The sequence below is a fragment of the Schistocerca gregaria genome, chromosome X (assembly GCF_023897955.1).
Source record: "Schistocerca gregaria isolate iqSchGreg1 chromosome X, iqSchGreg1.2, whole genome shotgun sequence".
NCBI lineage: Eukaryota > Metazoa > Arthropoda > Insecta > Orthoptera > Acrididae > Schistocerca > Schistocerca gregaria.
This window is the reverse complement of record NC_064931.1, coordinates 169,976,843-169,995,417: the sequence shown is the minus strand read 5'-3', so window position 1 is coordinate 169,995,417 and position 18,575 is coordinate 169,976,843. Positions and strand designations below refer to the sequence as shown.

General features: G+C 42.6%; 1 protein-coding gene across 4 annotated transcripts in view; it reads left to right on the top strand.

Annotated features, from left to right (window-relative positions):
- The first annotated feature begins 10,946 nt into the window (after window positions 1–10,946).
- LOC126299404 (retinol dehydrogenase 13-like) overlaps window positions 10,947–18,575 on the top strand; it is an 86,747-nt gene continuing 79,118 nt past the window's right edge. Inside the window, exons 1-2 of one of the 4 annotated variants that reach the window (XM_049991288.1) lie at window positions 10,973–11,083; window positions 14,731–14,784. The gene's annotated coding sequence lies outside the window, so the exon portion shown is untranslated. Of the gene's footprint in view, window positions 11,088–14,324; window positions 14,554–14,730; window positions 14,785–18,575 lie in introns of those variants that run through there. The other 3 variants (XM_049991285.1, XM_049991287.1, XM_049991289.1) reach the window with 3 other exon arrangements.

The following is an 18,575-nucleotide window of genomic DNA, read 5'->3' as shown; positions in this document are numbered from 1 at the left end:
TCTTTGATGTCATACCGAATAATATTCTGGGGCAACTCAACACTTAGGCAAAAGGTATTCACTGCTCAAAAGAAAGTAGTTAGAATAATGTGTGGGGTTCATAGTCGCACAACTTGTAGGCATCTGTTTAAAAGGTTAGGAATTCTTACAACTGCTTCACACTACATTTACTCAGTAATGAAATTTTTTCTCAACAACGTGGGCCAGTTTAAAATCAACAGCTACAATCATGATTACAATACAAAAAAAAAGAAAGACCTGCACTATCCTTTACTTAACGTATCTTTGGCACAGGAAGGGGTAAAATATGCTGCTATAAAACATTTTGATAAATTACCAGATGAAACAAAATGTCTGACAGACAGCAGTAATAGTTTCAAAACAAATTGAAATCATATCTCCTTGACAAGTCCTTCTTTACCATAAATGAATTCTTGAATATGAGCCAATAAACTTGGAGATATAATATATGCATATTGTGCCATTTAAGTGACTGGGATAGATAATAGAAATATTTAGGAATAACACTGTAATTTAAAAAAAAAGTTGTTTACTGTGCGCATTTCTTGTACATTTGACACGTTCCACATCACAACGTTTTTTCCGCGCTATTGATCAATGGAACACGTAACTAACTAACTAACTAACTAACTCGCGAACCCTGTCAGCGACAAAACAAAGCGAAGGGAGCTCCACAAGCAGGGAATTGCAGGGTGAGATGGAATTCCAACATCTCTCATCAGTGACTCAAATGCCCGTAATAACAGGACGTGGGACCGAAGCCATAAAACGTAAGAGTATGGAGGAATAGAAGAAAGTCATTTGGTTGCATGAGTCTTGTTTCACACTGTTTCCAACTTCTAGCCGAGTTAACGTTCCAAGAATGAAACACGGCGGTGATTCTGTGGTGATTTGAGCAGTCATAGCGTGGTATCCCATGGGCGCCAAGCTTAATCTGCGAGGCAGCATTACTGCCAAGGATTATTTGACCATTTTGGATGATCATGTCCATTACATGGTACAATTTTTGACCCTCAGTGGTGAAGCTGTGTTTAATGACCCTGGTCACACAGTTCCCATCGCCCAGGACTGGTTTCGTGACAACGAGGATGAATTGTCGCATCTGTCCTAGGCACCACAGTCACGAGATCTCAGTATTATTGAGCCTTTACGGTCTCCTTTGAAGACAAGAGTGCGTGATCACTATCCATCTCCATCATTGCTACTGAGTCCGCAGTTCGTGGTCTTGCGGTAGCGTTCTCGCTTCCCGCGCAGGGGGTCCCGGGTTAGATTCCCGGCGGGGTTAGGGATTTTCTCTGTCTAGTGATGACTGGGTATTGTTTGTTCTCAATCATCATTTCAACATCATTGACACACGCCGAAGTGGCGTCAACTAAAAAGAACTTGCAATACGGCGGCCGAACTGCACCACATGGGGCCTCCCGGCCAACATTGCTATACGATCATTTCATTTCATCATTACCTAAACTAGCAACTATTTTGCAGGAATACTGGTATAAGATTCCCTTGAAAACCATACATGACCTCTGTTTATCCATTCTGAGACGACTGGAAGCTGTTTTTGACTCCAAGGGGTTACCTACACCGTTTTAAGCTTGGTACTGTTTTGTGTTGTCACTATTTCCATTTTTTGTTCACCCCTGTACATTTTCTTTAACCGTACACAATCACCTTTGCTTGCACGGAGCATAAAAGAAGTCATTTCATCGCACTCTGTGAAGGTAACAGGCGCAGAGTAGCTAGTTATCAGTTCGTCGGTTATGCGTTAACGGGAATAGAGATAACGGCCTACAGCGAAGCGATACAATACAATCGTGGACCTTGACTTTTAAGTTTACGGAGCGAAGGTTTTTTGAGCGTAGAAAATGAATTCTGAAACTTGTTAGTCGACACTCTAAATTCAGTAGCAATTTCTGTACTCTTTAATCTTAAAGGCTTTCAGAGGAATCTATACATATTCAAAGAGTTTCAAATAAGAAAATTAAATATGAATGTTTATTCTTAACTCTACTGGGATGGAATAAGAACCATTTCAAGTTGGCAGGTACTGTTACACTACCTTTGAGAATGAACTTATTGCAGATGGAGTCTGTTTTGAATTTAAAAAATTATCAGTGCGTCTGTCACTCGAAAAGCATTTATACGTGCCAGTTTTTCAGTACACAAACGTTCTGAAGAGTGAATCAGCATAGTTTGCAAGATTTTCATAATATTAAACAGCGTGTACACAAATACCACACAGCATTACATTCTCTCACACTTCCGCGTTTTAGAAAGAGCAGTTTTTCAAATCTTTGTGTTTTTACTCAAATTTCACTAAATTTTTTCCGCGCTGTAAGTACTAAATGACAATTAAACAAGTGCCTCACATCACATATGAAACTCATATTATTTTGTCCTTAACAACAGTAGTTTCGCAGTTCTCTGGTGACTAATACGGGAAAACCTACACAGTAAAGGTATGATCCTGGTTTGAAGCATGTTATACCAATCACGCCAAAGTAATGTGATTAACTGTAGGTGTTAGGTATTTGTTTCCCACACTGAACGAGCATTTTGTTATAAAATGTTATATTCAATAAATAAAATGTTTCACTGTTCGTACAGAAGACGCTAGCTAGAAATTGGCGGACCATTTGTACTTCGGGGACAATTAGTGGCACGGTTTTAGTAGCTCCGTAAATTATACTAAAAACTCCACCCGAACAAGCCCTAACGGTCCAACGGTACCGACCGGCAGCCGTGTCATCCTCAGCTCATATGCCTCCCCGGATGCAGATATGGAGGTGCACATGGTCAGCACAGCGTCCTCCCGGCCGTGTGTCTGTTAAGAGACTGTCTCCAACTAGACAGTCAAAAAAAAAAAAAAAAAAAAAAAAAAAAAAAAAAAAAAAAAGAAAAAAAAAGAAAACAAACACAACGAAGCAATTATCTAAATGGGTAAATTCGACGTACGTGTACAAATAAACAAGTGGATACAATTTCGGTAAAACTTGATGATTTATTCGAGAGAAAGACATTAACATATGGAGCAAGTTAATAACTCGTCGGTCCATCTCTGGCCCTTGTGCAAGCAGTTATTCAGCTTGTCACTGATAGACATCCACATCTGGGACATGACTGCCTGTGACACATACCGAGTGCAAGCTACTTTTCCTATTTTACTCACTGTTATTTCTCGAGAGTTTTCCGTCCTTGCCGGCCAGAGTGGCCGAGCGGTTCTAAGCGCTTCAGTCTGGAACCGCGCGACCGCTACGGTCGCAGGTTCGAATCCTGCCTCAGGATAGAAGTGTATGATGTCCTTAGGTTAGTTAGGTTTAAGTAGTTCTAAGTTCTAGGTGACTGATGACCTCAGCTGTTAAGTCCCATGGTGCTCAGAGCCATTTGAACCATTTTTTTCCGTCACCCACCCAACATCTGGACTACTAATAACAAGTAATCCCTCTCTCTCTTAATGAAGGACTCCATCATTTGCCTAACATAGGAACTGCCAATAACGAGCAATCCGTCATCCCTGTTGTAGTATCGCAGCCTATCGAAACTGCCGGAGTTGGCGCCTCGAATACTCCCGCGGGCGTCGTTTTCAACATCGCCACCAATTATAAAACTCCAGGCCGCCGATCAACGAAGACCGCCAAGACGGTGTTATAATTATCAGGTACCTAGCCATCAGTTTTGTAGCAGAGATTACTTGAGCGTCGCTAGATGGTCCCGAACGTTACACCGAGCTGTTGATACTAACTCTACCGGCAAACATTTACCGTACTTAGATGCACAACCGTGTCAGGTTGTCACATGTTGTCAACAGTATAACAGTGCTTCAGCAACAAGTTGAATACAATATACTTTTTTAAAGTGCATTAATAAGAATTAACCTTAAATTGCTGGTAGACTCATGCACCACCACAATAAAATAAAAACAGTGAATAGCTGACGGAATATGAAAGAGAGCAGCGACGTATTCAAGCTTACAAAAATATGACAGGTCTTATTGATCCTTCAGCTCTTTTGTAAATACAACTAGGAAAATGACGAACAGAAATCAGAAAAGGAATGGTGTTTGACTGGCCAAGCATACATTGGGGTGGAAGCTATACAATTTCTCCCCTGAATTAATTCCTTTTACAACGCAATCGAACTTCGTTTGCACGTATCCACTGTGAGGCCCTACACTGTTAAAATGGAATCAACTACGACCAAGTTTACCACAAACTGTGGTTCACCTGACAACAGGGAGCTGTGAATATCATTTAACACTACGCTGGTGCAGCAGTATTTTACCCTTTACCTTAATTCAGGCAGTAGCAGAAAACGGTGCACTGTGGGCGAGGAGCGTTGTACTGTGGCAGCTGTAATGCTCTGACTCCTCTATGAAAATTTGCAAACTCCGCGGTCTGTCGTTCTGATTATCATAACGCGGAAACTTCCCTGTAGACCTGCTTTACTGGCAGATTTCAGTGCGAGGCGCACCCGTTTGCAGGTCTGGCCAAAACAATTTGACTTAAAGACACGACAGTGCGTGCTGGAATTGTCTTGCGACAGACGATCGATTTAGTACGAATAAATTCACTCTGTGACACGCGATATGTCTGAGATGATATGCGGTTCTACCGTCGGTACAGCTGGAAAATATCATTGGCTCTTAGTTCACCACAAGATACAGATCACGTGCCTCACCCCCTACGGAAAGATCTGAAGTTCTCCACCAGGATGGTCCAGAGGACGACAAAGAGCAAAGAATCACAACCACTTTCCACTAAGCCTTGGCACGAGAGCCGAATTAGCAAAAACGAAATCACCTCCATATTGCACAAACCAAACCCGTTGAATCTCCGCTCTTGAGTGTCCTGTTGGCCTGGAAACCATCCACACACAGCACCAGAGTCCCCACGCTGGGGGAGCAACCACCGCTTTGTATATCCTAAGAGGAGCCAATCAAGGTCTCCAAATCCATCTTGAATAAAAAAAAAAGATTTCTGACTAGGGAGGCGTTCTCACGGTAGGCATGGCCATGTTTTGGCAACAACATTTACCTAGATGGATCCACAGTCCCTCATTTACAGAAAGATCTAATTTTTTTGGGCCAACCGTTTCCTGTTTTCGAAAGAAGGCTGTTAAGCTTCCCACAATCATGCCCATGAAATGTTTTTGCCACTCGCTAAAAGAACCTGGCGTCTTTCTGGCACCAGAGAGGGTTACAGTCTTGCGTCCACTAGACATGTGCATGAGCCACTCTGTCCGTATTGTCCCAGCTTCTAACATGAGAATGCACGGAGTTCTATGACTTCCCACCGTTTGTTCAAAACCCAGTTTACAAAATGGCTTCCTTAACCAACTTTCTGCCAACTGGCCGCCTTCACGAAAGACTGCCACCTTGCCCAGGTAAAATATTTTGCGAACCAATGCCTTTCTGTCCAACCCTAAATGGGAAGGATGAGAGGGCTTCGGGCCTCTGCTGGTACAGTCCACTGAGCGCTGCTTACCAGAATCAGTCACATACCCTGGTCGCTACACTCAGCATTTATGGCCCAGTATTTATCTCTTCCCTGTTCTCCATCGCCTTCACTACGGCCCCTCAGGTACGAGCTATTTACAGGCTACATATGCAGGTATAAAAACATGCAGCCCACAATTTCCCCATGTAAAAAAGTCATACACCACACATTCCCAATATAGTACTGGGGAACACCGACATCATGGCCTAAAATATGAATGTTAATCTGACTGAGAATGTCACTAAAGGGCCGGCCGGAGTGGCCGAGCGGTTCTAGGCGCTACAGTCTGGAACCGCGCGACTGCTATGGTCGCAGGTTCGAATCCCGCCTCAGAAGTTAAGTTCCATAGTGCTCAGAGCCATTTGAACCATCTGTTTTTGTCATTAAAGTGAGACAGTGGCGTGCCATCTCCCAACGTTCCACCCTCTCGTCATTAGCAATAAGAACACGACGTTTGATTACTCAGAACACAGCGGTTGCCCACTCGCAGCAGACCTGTGAATGTCTATTAAGATCGTCCTCAGTTGGGACATATGCTTTCGGCCATTAAAATTGGAACACAATGAAGACAGCACACAACAAATGAGAACTGGTATAAAGTGCAAAATATAGTTGGATATGCAAACGGTTAGCATTTAGGTGTAGCCACGCAAACTGATAAGTGTAGTGCTGTCTTAATCTTGTATATAAAGAAAGTTTACACAGCGAGTTTCTCTTTCAGGAATTGCATTTGAATGTCTTTTGTTTGTGACAAGATCATGTTATCCCTCGTATAAGAAGGAAAAAATTTTACCAACATGAGGAGGTATTCAACAGCAGCAGGACTGTGTCGTCAGTTTACTCGAACTGGCAAATGTGATGAATTAAGAACATTCCATCATCGTGCGACATTTCCGCCGGTCGTTGTGGCCGAGAGGTTCTAGGCGCTACAGTCTGGAACCGTGCGACCGCTATGGTCGCAGGTTCGAATCTTGCCTCGGACATGGATGTGTGTGATATCCTTAGGTTTAAGTAATTCTAAGTTTGTTGTATTGTACAATATGCAGACATCTATCCAGACCATCGCACAGGAATTCCAAACTGCATCAGGATCCACTGCAAGTACTATGACAGTCAGGCGGAAGGTGAGTAAACTTGAATTTCATGGTTGATCGGCTGCTCATAAGCGACACATCACGTCGGTAAATGCCAAAAGACGCCTCGCTTGGTGTAAGGAGCGTAAACAGTGGAAAAACGTTGTGTGTAGTGACGAATCACTGTACCCAATGTGGCAGGTTGTGGGTGTGGCAAATGCCCGCTGTACGTCATCTGCCAGCGTGTGTAGTGCCAATAGTAAAATTCTGAGGCGGTTGTATTATAGAGTGGTCGTGTTTTTTATGGAGGGGGCTTGCACCCCTTGTTGTTTTGCGTGGCACTATCATAGCACAGGCCTACATTGATGTTTTAAGCAACTTCTTGCTTCCCACTGTTGAAGAGCAATTCGTGGATGACGATTGCATCTCTCAACACGATCGAGCACCTGTTCATAAAACACGGGCTGTGGCGGAGTGGTTACACGACAATAACGTCCTTTTAATGAACTGGTCTGCACAGAGTCCTGACCTCAGTCCTATAGAACACCTTTGGGATGTTTTAGAACGCCGACTTCGTGCCAAGCCTTACCGCTCGACATCGATACCTCTCCTCAGTGCAGCACTCTGTGAAGAATGGGCTGCCATTCCGCAAGAAACCTTCCAGCACCTGATTGAACGTATGCCTGCGAGAGTGGAAGCTGTCATCAAGGCTAAGGATGGGCCAATACCATATTGAATTCCAGCATTACCGATGGAGGGCGCCACGAACTTGTAAGTCATTTTCAGCCAGGTGTTAGGATACTTTTGATCACATGGTGTATGTGAGTGGAATTAATAGAACAAACGAAACCAAAATTGGTGGACGAAAGAATAAACTGCAGGGGAAGCCGTTATTTTACAACGGCAATGAAAGTGAAGTGTAGGTGTTAGATAAGGATATGCCGAAGTGACGACATAATAGAAGGAAGGCCTAAAACAGACAACATACAGGAATATCACAGTAGCCTATAGCGGGCGATAAAATTTCATAATCGAGTTTCGAACTAAAATCGATCGTGAAGCCTAACAAACAAACTAACCACAAATTTATATCAAGTGAATTAATTTGGCTAATTCAAAAAGTGTATTACATATGAACAAAGGAAGCTGTTTTGTTATGTTCAAATTCAATGTAATGACTGATTATAAAAGCAATATTTATTCAGGAGATACTGAAGAACAAAATTTCATATTTTAAACATACATCTATCATCAAAACACAGCAGCTGAATTAATTTTACAAGCATATGAATCAGAATATTAAATCCTCAATTACTTCACGAAATATTACAGAGTCGCGAAGTCTAAGAGAATTCCTGGATTCAGCACAAAAATTACTGCAACATGAAACATTTTATACACAATTTCTCAGTCGTTTTAAGTATCGTAAATATCACATGTTTTATTTAACAAAGATGGTAGACGGGTTCGAGGATATAATCGTGGTCGTAAGTATTATTGCTGCCACTGTAATTATAAGTCAATTCAAACGAATTTAATGTGTAACAGAGAGACTCTTTCAAAGTAATATTAACATTAATGAAAATAAAGCTAGTCTTCAGATAGCTTAATTTTAGTTATTAAGCACATTTTTATAATTCGCTTTTGTGACATCAATTCCCTGAAACTGGTGGAGATAGGTATGTCCATAAATAAATTTTGAATAGACGATAAGCTTCACTGGAGGGTGAGGTGATGATGTGGTAGGTCGCGTAGCCTTCAATACTTATAATTTTTGTGAATTCCATCCAAACGTAGTTTAGCAACAGTGCCTAAATAAGTCTGATGTTAGTCACTGGTGACTTCTATGAGTTTTTTACGGCCTAAATTCTGAGTTCTGGAGCCATCGTTTATTTACCAATATCTGTAATGCAGTTACAAAATCTGACAGTATAATGGAGCTTCGGTGCTAGAGAGCTCGATTCAATTGCAGCCATCAAATTAATCATATTACATTGAATAAACCAACAAGTTGCATTGTAAGGTGGCTATAATTTCGCACCTTACAAGAACTCATCCACATACTTTGCCATGATCTAAAAACACAATTAGGCATCACGTGGCAGGTTTTACATCGTATATATGAATATATAAAGGAGACTGACATTGTCACGTACGTCTTGTAAATAACTGTTAACGCTTATTGCATGAAAGTTGACGGAGTGGCTTTGTTAGAAAAACAGAGTAATGAATGATTGCCTATACAAGTAGAGGTTGGAACGCCAGTGGAGACAAAATGGCAGGCAAAACTCAAGCTCTGCGTGGAAAGCCCGCACAGGTGTAGGTCCTGCTTAAACACAGGAAGTAGCTAGAAAGAGGTTATTTCCAAGGATTTTTACTCAGAAGCGTACCATTGTACGAGTATAGATTTTTCCTCGCAAACTTTCCACGCTGGACGACAAAAAACTAAAATATGGTTGGTCGCCGTTCGGAAGAGTCTGTAGAGCGTGAGAATATTCCGTGGTTTCGGGAATACGATTCGTTTTTGGAACTACGATGGCGGGGAGTCAAGCCTTGCTGGGAAGCCAGCGCTGGGGAGACGAGGTCTTCTGTTTTGAGCTCCCGTGTGTGACGGTCGCTCAGTATCAGCTTCTTGTTGGTACTGCCGGACTTGCTGTCTTTTCTCTAACGAGATTTTATTGTTAGAACCGTTAGACACTGTCGTGTTGTGAACCTATACGATTCTGGACTTCGCCTCCGGGTTGGAAGTCGTCGTTGAGTACGCAGCGTCCAGTGATTGAGAGCACTTCTTCTGCCTATACTTACGTTGAGGCGTTATCTGAACTCCGTCCTTGTCGCTGGGAATTCGCGTTTCTGGTCTGTAGAACACCGAGAGGAGAAGATAGTATTAAAGTATAGTAATCTGAGGACTGCCTTCAGCCATCCTACTCTTCGAAAAAGTTTATTTTGTGGCTGGAGCTCTTCCATCGTCGCAGACGTGTACGAGAATCATCACTCCGACGCATCGGACGCAGTACATACGGTGATATTGCTAATTGCTTTGGCTTATTAGGGGCTATAAGGCTAAACAGCTGTGATCACATAGGATTTATTTCCATTGACAATGCACTCCATTATAGCTCATCTTTAAAAGTAGAGTCTTCTTGTGTTTGGTACGTAGATGACGTCAATCACTTCGCGTCATTTATATTAGATCGTGCAGTCATAATAAAAGGGCAGAGTTGTTCAATGGATCAGTAATTTTAGTTAGGAAATATATACATTTCTAATAAAGATTGTTTTTAAAATACAAGCATGTAAAAGCAGCAACAACGTTTATGATTTAGTAAATTAGTTCCCTTAATCATTCATTTCTGTTTAGGTTGGAATTTATATGTTAAAGAGCATTAAGAGATCCTTAAGATCTGCTTCAGGGGGTAGTCAAGTCAGACAGGGCCAAATCTTTATTTTAGCGTTTATTATTTTCCGTTGCGCACAGTCATTTGACACGCGCCTGCAGCAACATCTTGGAGATTTGTGGAATACTGGTACTGTATTAAATGGGGCTCAGACAATTTTTATCGACCCCCAAGCATAGATAACGCCACAACCTGAAGACCGCTATGCATGTTTGGAGGAAGCCTTTATCCAGTAGACTATAGCAAATGGGCGATGAACGATGATGAAAAAAATTTGTTGACTCCTTTATAATTTCGCTACAGATATGTTCACGTCAAATTAATAATTACTACCGAGAGAATTACATCATGATTATGTTGGGTAAATACAGATAAATTCTTGTGGTCACGGGTACGTAGTTCATTGTGTTATGACCAATATAACGACCGCTGGTTTTGTGAAGTTGCGCAAGATGATCCCATCGATCTGAGGAAGAACTTATCGCATATATTAAGGGTACCAGAATTTCCATTCTGTCTGGAAACAAAGTGTACAGTTCAAGAAACGAAGCTTCATTCCTCAAAAGTATCTCAATTCTATAGGTCCTATGTGTCCCAGTACATATCGCGCAGTGGCCTTGATAACATCGTAACAGATACTGGGATTCTTACGTAAGTAACAGAAAAAAACGCCATTTTTCCCACACCCACTAGGAAAATGGAATACCCCATAAAGCGTCTAATATTGATACTAAGTAAGCTTCACCATGGAATGTAAAGTGGTTTACATAGTATACGTACTGACATTCTTCCTGATATTGATAACGACAAAGTCCACTCATTCTCGGTCAAAAGCTAAACTCAACTGATAGGAGATAAAGATCAATGAGTTGCGAAAATTTTGATAATTCTGAGGTCAATAGACCAGAAGATAACCGCCGCTACGTCTAAAGTGCGAATTGTCGTGAATCGTTCAGCAGTCTCTCTTAGGCATCTGAGTCACACCTGCTGGCTACTCGGGTTGTGGAACCTTAAGACTGACAACCAGCGCTCCCTCCAGGAAAGTGATTCGGATACGAATTCAGCAAACAGACCACTCGTCACTGTATAAAGACGCGTAAGTACGTAATAGCTTTACTTCGATAATACTGATAACTACTGCTTCGTCAGGGAGCCAGCTTCATTTCCCACCTATCTGTCCACTTTCAGGACGGAGCATTCACTGCACAGTGTAATCTACTCATTCTGCTCCCGTATTTATTTACAAATTATGAAGAGTGTTTAAAGAGAAAATAGAACTACTATAAGAGGTGATAAATCTATCACATCCGAAGGGAACCTATGGGGAAATCTCGATGGTTTCAGTCATATAAATGCTGAACATCGTCAGCAACTAAAACGGTATAGATCATAGTAAGTCATTAAATTGTCACAGGTGTTTTTTTGTCAATTTCCCTTTACTTAACATATTCAAATAGCTTCAGTGAAATTTGCAGATCGTGTAGACAAATGCCGTATAACTAATCGGAGCTGCGGCCCAGATTTTTATTTAACATGTAAATCAATGTTTAAAAGATGACAAAAATCTCTTCACCTCTTTGCTCTTTGTAGAGCAGACCTCTATCCTAGATGTCATAAATACACTGCTTGACAAAAAAGAGCAGCACCCAAAATACATGGTAGGGCATTAACGTACTTCGTAGACGTACACAGCAGCGGCGGGTTTGCAAATGATTAGTGTTGCAATTCTGTGTAACAGGTAGCACGGCATTAGAGTGCATTAGCTTTGTTGGTATTTAGTGTAGTTACCACATCTGGTAGGGGAGACACTGAGATGGCAGAAGTCATGGTATAGCGATATGCACATCTACAGATGGAGGTGGTATCTAGTACACAACGTATAAAAGGACAGTTCATTGGCGGAGCCGTCATTTGAACTCAGGTGATTCACCTGAAAGAGTTTCCGCCTTTCTAACTCATCTCAAAAGTCTTTCGTTGTGTTCAGGTCGGCACTGTGGGCAGAAAAGTCCTTATCAGGAATGTTATTGTCCACAAACCATTGCCCCACAGATGCTGCTTCATAAGAGAAAGCTTTGTCATCTTCATAGAAATAGCATCGGCTCTAAAATTTCCCTCCACTGTATGCAGTACATAAGTGTTCCTTCTGGATTTAGCGTACCCGTAAATGCAATAAGGGTTCCACACCGTAAGCATGAAAAACAACAACGTGCTGTAATAAATACCACCTCCTCTGCATTTCACTGTTGGCGCTACACATGATGGTACATAACCCTTTCGAGACATTCGCCAAACCCAAATCCTTCCATCGGATTTCCACAGGGTATAACGTGGCTCATCACGACAAACCACTCGTTTTCCATCATGTCCAGTGACATCGCGCTTTACACCACTTGAAACGTAGCTTGCAGAAATGTATAGCTTATTAGGAGCCACTCAACGACTGTTCCACATTCTTTTTAAATCCTCGTGCACCGCAAATGAGCTAGTCTGTTTACTGGTAACACTTTGAAACTCAAGAGTGCTTCCTTCCTTTACTGACTTAAAACGAATTTTTATAACCATTCTCCGCAATGCTCCCCGCTCCGTGTCCGTCAGTACGTGAGGTCTGGCTGTTGTTGGATTAGCTATAGTCGCACCTTCGCATTTACACTTAACAATCACATCACCAACAGTCGACTTGAGCAACTTTAGAGGAGTTGAAATATCGCTAATGGGTTTGGTGCTAAGTGACACCCAATGAGTAATGCACGTTCGAAGTAAATGAGCTCTTCTGAAGGACACATTTTTCTTTTACTACTTCTCTACTGATGCAATACTCCCCTCCCTTTTTCACTCGTAACTCCATCTCACGGAAGATCTAGTGGTCAGTTCCACATTACATAGTGATGCCCGGGTGCTTTTGATCAGCAAGTGTATTCTGCAAGAACTGCAAATACCATTTTCCATTAAGTTAGAGATGTATCTTGTCAACAGTTGAGAATAAAGCCTATGACTGGACCATTTGCCTTAGGAATGGACTACACAGATATATCTTGTGGTTTCGTGTTTACTTCTGAAACATTGAGTGCAGTGGTGCAGTTAGATTGTGTACTTCGACATAGTGAATGAAATATACAGAATAGGTCAAGTGCAATCAAATATTATTTGCAACACTCGATTAGTATGCTGTTTATTGGTCCCGAGTTCCACATTCTTCATTCTTTTATTTCCATCATAATAGGTGTCTACACACACACACACACACACACACACACACACACACACACACACACACACACACACTGAGCAAGGTGGTGTAGTAAAAAACTGTGTACTGAGTAGGACTCAAATGCGAACTGTTGACATTTACCGTATAGGCCCCTACCTGCTGAGATATTAAGTCACGATTTACGATCCGACTTCGCAGCTTCAATCCACCTGTAGCTCCCTTCTACTTTCCAAAGCCCGCAGAAGTTCTGCTGTGTACATTGCTATACTAGCACTCCTGAGAGAAAGGACATCGTTCAGAAGGGTGCAATGGGGTCGGATGGTTGAAGTGCTTATCTTTCTATCCTGTTGGAGGTAGTGATGACAGTATTGTTTGTTTAGTGGGGCAGCAGGTATGTAGAACCGGGTGGATGACAGTCGTAAAATCATAGAAGCAATGTGAAACCGTTCATTTATTTGTGCGTACAGTTTAACACGGGAAAGTTGCCTTGTTGTGGTCAGCACCCAAGGAAGCAGGCAGGCCCTGGATGGCGGGGAGTGCTTAGCTCAGCACGTGGTCTAGGTGTCGGCCAGCGTGCAAAGAGGTGATGCCAAGGAGGCAGTAGCAGGGGCGAAGTTACGTTGTCAGCATCTCGGTGAGTGTAATTCCATGTCGGACACAGGCAAAAGGCCAGTACGCAGTGACAGCGAGCTCCGTGGCGAGTCGGTCACACTGTACGGCACAGATGCGCATGGCAATGTAAGTGGCACCCGAACGTGGAGGTGAACCGATGACTCCTGTGTAGGATGCAGTGGCAGGGGTCCACAGTTGCAAGCCTGCAGCAGCAGACTGCACGTGCAGAGCAGAGCCGTGCGCAGTGGCCGGTCACAAGCACTGCGGCCGCAGTGGACTAAAACTGTCTCAGACGTAGCGACTGTGACGTCACCGCACGGGCCGACCACTGCTGCACGCAAGCACCACCTTGCTGCGGCTCAGCGGAGTCGCGCATAAAGGTACGTTGTCCAAGACGCGACGCTCACTAGCGATTGCGACGGGTCGCTACGTGACGTCAGAAGTTGCCTGCTGGCGCATGCGCAGTTCGAGATTGGGATGCCACGCGCGACTCTTGCGGCAGCTGCCGCAGCACTGCACAAGTGAGCAGTGTTGCGACGGAAGTCGGACGACACAAAGACGTACGGCTGCCAGAAAGATGTCGAGCCAGTCAAGGAAAACTGAAATGAGCCACTTACAGGATGTGATGCTCTGTGAGCTGGTCTCGCAGCATCCTTGCCTTTACGATTTGAAGAACCCTAAATACAGGGACACTTTGTTCAGAGACAGAATTTGGGAAGAAATTGGTGTACAGCTGAAACTGGCAGGTGAGTGAAATACATATTATTTTCCCATTAATGCAAATTTTTCAGTCGTGTCGCTATGATTTACCCACTACATCATATACAAAATATAATTGATGGCAAGGGGATATTAAACTAATTTGAACGTTTTTTCGCTCTGTTGAAAAACGTAAATTTTTTTACATTTGTTGGTTTTGTTAGGACGTCTACTTCAACTTGGGTATCCTCGTCCAGGTGCAGAAGAAAATACTAGAGGTGAGTAATTTATCCTCTTCCCAAGAATGAGAAGAAAATATATTGAAGGCAGCATGTCTTTACTTTTAAGAAACCTGCATTTCGTGGCATTTTAAATGAAATTGTCAAGAGCATATGGAGAAATATTAGTAACTCATACCGGAGAAATATGACATAAAATAGTTTCATTCGGTCCAAATGTGTCAGCGAAATAAAACAAATGCATTCTCTATCGTGTGATGACCACATGATTCCCGTTGTGCGTCGACAGAACTGGCGGCGCTCCCGAAGATATAAGAGGCCAAGTCTCGGAAACGGAGATCGATATCATTCTGATCTCAACTTTAAAAATAATTTCGATATGTTAGCTTCTTTTCATCGGCAACGATGTATGACCTAACGTGAACCATACGCAAAGTAGCCAGCGACCACATTCTTCACTGTACGCAATTCAAATTTTATGCAGTAGGTTACTTGTAAATTAAGTATCGGAATAACTGTGACGAATATCGGAAAAATAGACACCTCATTATCAAGCTGTGATGTGAAACTGTAAGCTACACAAACACCATGTTTTGTGCCTTTTACTTTCCTCACAATCGATAGAGGAGTAACATACAGCAAAAAAAAAAAAAAAAAAAAAAAAAACACGCAAAACCAGAAGAGATACTTTTCAGTTTTTTAAAGTAAAAGGAGTATCTGTATCGAAAAACTGACTCTGGGAGCCGATGTAACTTTGTTCCATTAACATACAGTATTTTTTACAGCAAGAAAATCGGAATTCTTATTTTTCTTATGTATTTGATCCGCCTCCGCCGTCCAGAGCTTGGGAAACAGCGACAACTCCTGTCGTGTTGAGGCCTTGTCGCCGTCTGCCAGGGTGGGACAAGAGGAGGGGGCAGTCGTAGTCGCAGCCAACTGTCGCGGCTTGCACAACGTAGCTTTAGGCTGCGTTCACACTGCCGAGCCGAGCCGAGCCTGGCCGGGCCGCCGCCCGCTTTGATATCAGACACATTGTTTTGAATTGCGGTGTTCACACTGGCGGCCGGGCCGCGCTGACACGGCGTGAGCCTCCCTGAGCCGAGCCGGCGACATCCCGAGTGTTTAATATTGCCGGCGCGAGCCGACCGCAGGCGCGAGCCTGTGGAGCAGCACTACAGCTTCTGCAGTACACGCATCACACGTCTCCCTTCTGCTTTCGTCACAAGTGTGACTTCACACGTCTTTTATTTTAAGATGTTACCTCACATTTCACAATCAGTGAGGAAAAATTACGTCTATTATAATGATACATGAGAAATCACTTTTATTTCATTTATTTAATCTACGGTATTTACATGCATTTACAACAATAGCTTGCCAGCGATCGCGGCACTGCCGCCACTGAATAGTTCGCATTTACTTGGAGACATATATGAGTGTCACTGAGAGACGGAAATGTGTTCCTACCAGATGACAATGAACTGTAAAGTCATGCTGTGGTAGTTCCTTATCAGTGGAAATAGAACCACTGAGTCAAAGGGCATTATCTGAAAACTCTTCGCCTATCAATCTCTTACAAGGTAATGAAAAGAATTCTGTGAGGTCATCAGTGGCTCTACATGATGAACCATCACCACTGCCAAGCGCTGCATCATGAAGAAAAAAGTTTGAAAATTCTGAAAGAGTATTTCTGCGATTCTTCGTTGAAGGCACAGCAAGACATTACTCAAAATGACGAAGCTAATTACTTACTAATGATTCCCAAGAGTCCCATAAACTCTCTTGTGAAATTTAAAATACAAAAGCATCTGTACAATTAATTGGAGGTAGTGAATGCTGCACAAAGTTCTACTGCAAACCAAAAAGTGTGTACTATCGAATCTTACCTTATCGTTATACACAATTTTTCTTCTGCTGTTATACTTCTGCGAAAATTTGTGTTCTGTTTCGAAATTTTGTCTTGAATGTTCCGCAGCACATACTGTAATGTATTATGATTCATTCTGTAGTATGAATAAAAACTTTCAGGATACTTTTTAAGTTCTTCATGTAAAGAAAAAAACTCTCCTAAATGTCTGTCGCTATTTATGGGAGGAATCCATAATCTCCTAGTTCTTCTGTACATCAAAACTCGACGAGTTACTGAAGAGCCAAAACAATACCAATAAAATAGTGAAAACATTGTTCTACACGACAGCACAGACTAGCTAAAGGCGAGCAACTGTTGACTGCAGCTGCGTTTTCTACTGACTTGCTTGTCAGCTGTCGAAGGGTGGGGATTTTTTTAAATTTATTTATTTGGCCTCCGGCAGCTAACAGCCATTTAGCCAAAGAGAGGGGATTACCTTGAAAGTGCAGCGCAGCCCGCCAATGAAGAAAAAAAACAATGAAACGCACATCTGTGTCGATCTACAGTAGTTTCATTAACTCTCCATTATTTTTTCTGTCAAATTAGACAACGAGACTACAGAATTGCGCTTCAGTTTCTGCAGTAAACGTATCACAAATCTCCAGTTTGTTTTTGTGATTAGTTTTACACTACTGATCACTAGTAATTAGTTTTTTTCTGTCCTGCATTATGTGACTACACTAAACCAAGTTGCAACCGCGCGAACTCCGTGGCTTGCGGACGCGGCACAGACGCGAGTGAATAGCTCGCATTACTTGTGACCAGAGACAGATATCAGTGTCATTATCATTTCAAAAACTTTTTGGTACTTTTAGCTACATTTCATTCGCAACAATGTATGGTCTAAAACGGATCTAACAGTAAGCTACCCGCTACATAACTTTTTCACCACAAGATTTGTAAATCAAGTGGACAACGTTGACAAATAGCATCATTTCACAATGACTGTTAAGAAATATGGAAAGATAGATGATTTAATACGAAGCTAAGATGTTACACTGCCACGTGTACAAAAATCAGATTTTTTAGTCGCATACTTTCTTCAAAATCGGTTGGGAAGCGTTACGAAACTAAGAAATCACGCAAAACGAAAAGTAGACTTTTTCTTTTTTCACGACGTAAGTAACGCTTTTAAGGAAAAAATAAGTTCATAAAACGATGTGGCGAAATCTTATATACCGCTAAGAATTTTTAAAACATGAAAATCGGAGAAGTGGATTTTCCCCCATTTCGCCGTCCCGGCTCGGCGCGGCGCGCAATGTGAATGCACTACACGTCGGCCTGGGCTGGCTAGGCAAGAGCCGACCCAGTAAGCGTCAGCCCGGCCACATAGAACGCGGTCTGCCAGCGCAGTCTGTGACCTTGAGCGGCAGCGAACTGGCCGAGTCGTTGAAATGCTTGTTACTGCTACGTGTCTGTCACACAAAGGGCGGTCTTGCCGCCACGTGCATCTGCTAGCAGCCACGGGCAGCGCCAGTCTGTCGGCTGCAGGCGCCTGTGAGCGCCTGCAGCCGCATTTTAGGCTGTGTTCACACACTGGAGGCTGAGCCACCGTCAGCGGGAGGCAGGTTTGTCGTATCGACGAACGTGCAATGCACTCTGTGGAAATCATTCAAACTGAAAAACTCATCCAACAGGTGAAGAAATACAACTTCTTGTACGATTTATCGCGAATCTCTTCCCCAACGTAAAGTTCTGAGCGACTGGAAAAAAGCGCAGGTGACGCCTGCATATAAGAAGGGTAGAAGGACGGATCCTAAAAATTACAGACCAATATCCTTAACGGTTTGTTGCAGGATTCTCGAACACATTCTCAGTTCGAATATAATGAATTTCCTTGAGACAGAGAAGTTGCTGTCCATGCATCAGCACGGCTTTAGAAAGCATCACTCCTGCGAAACGCAACTCGCCCTTTTTTCAC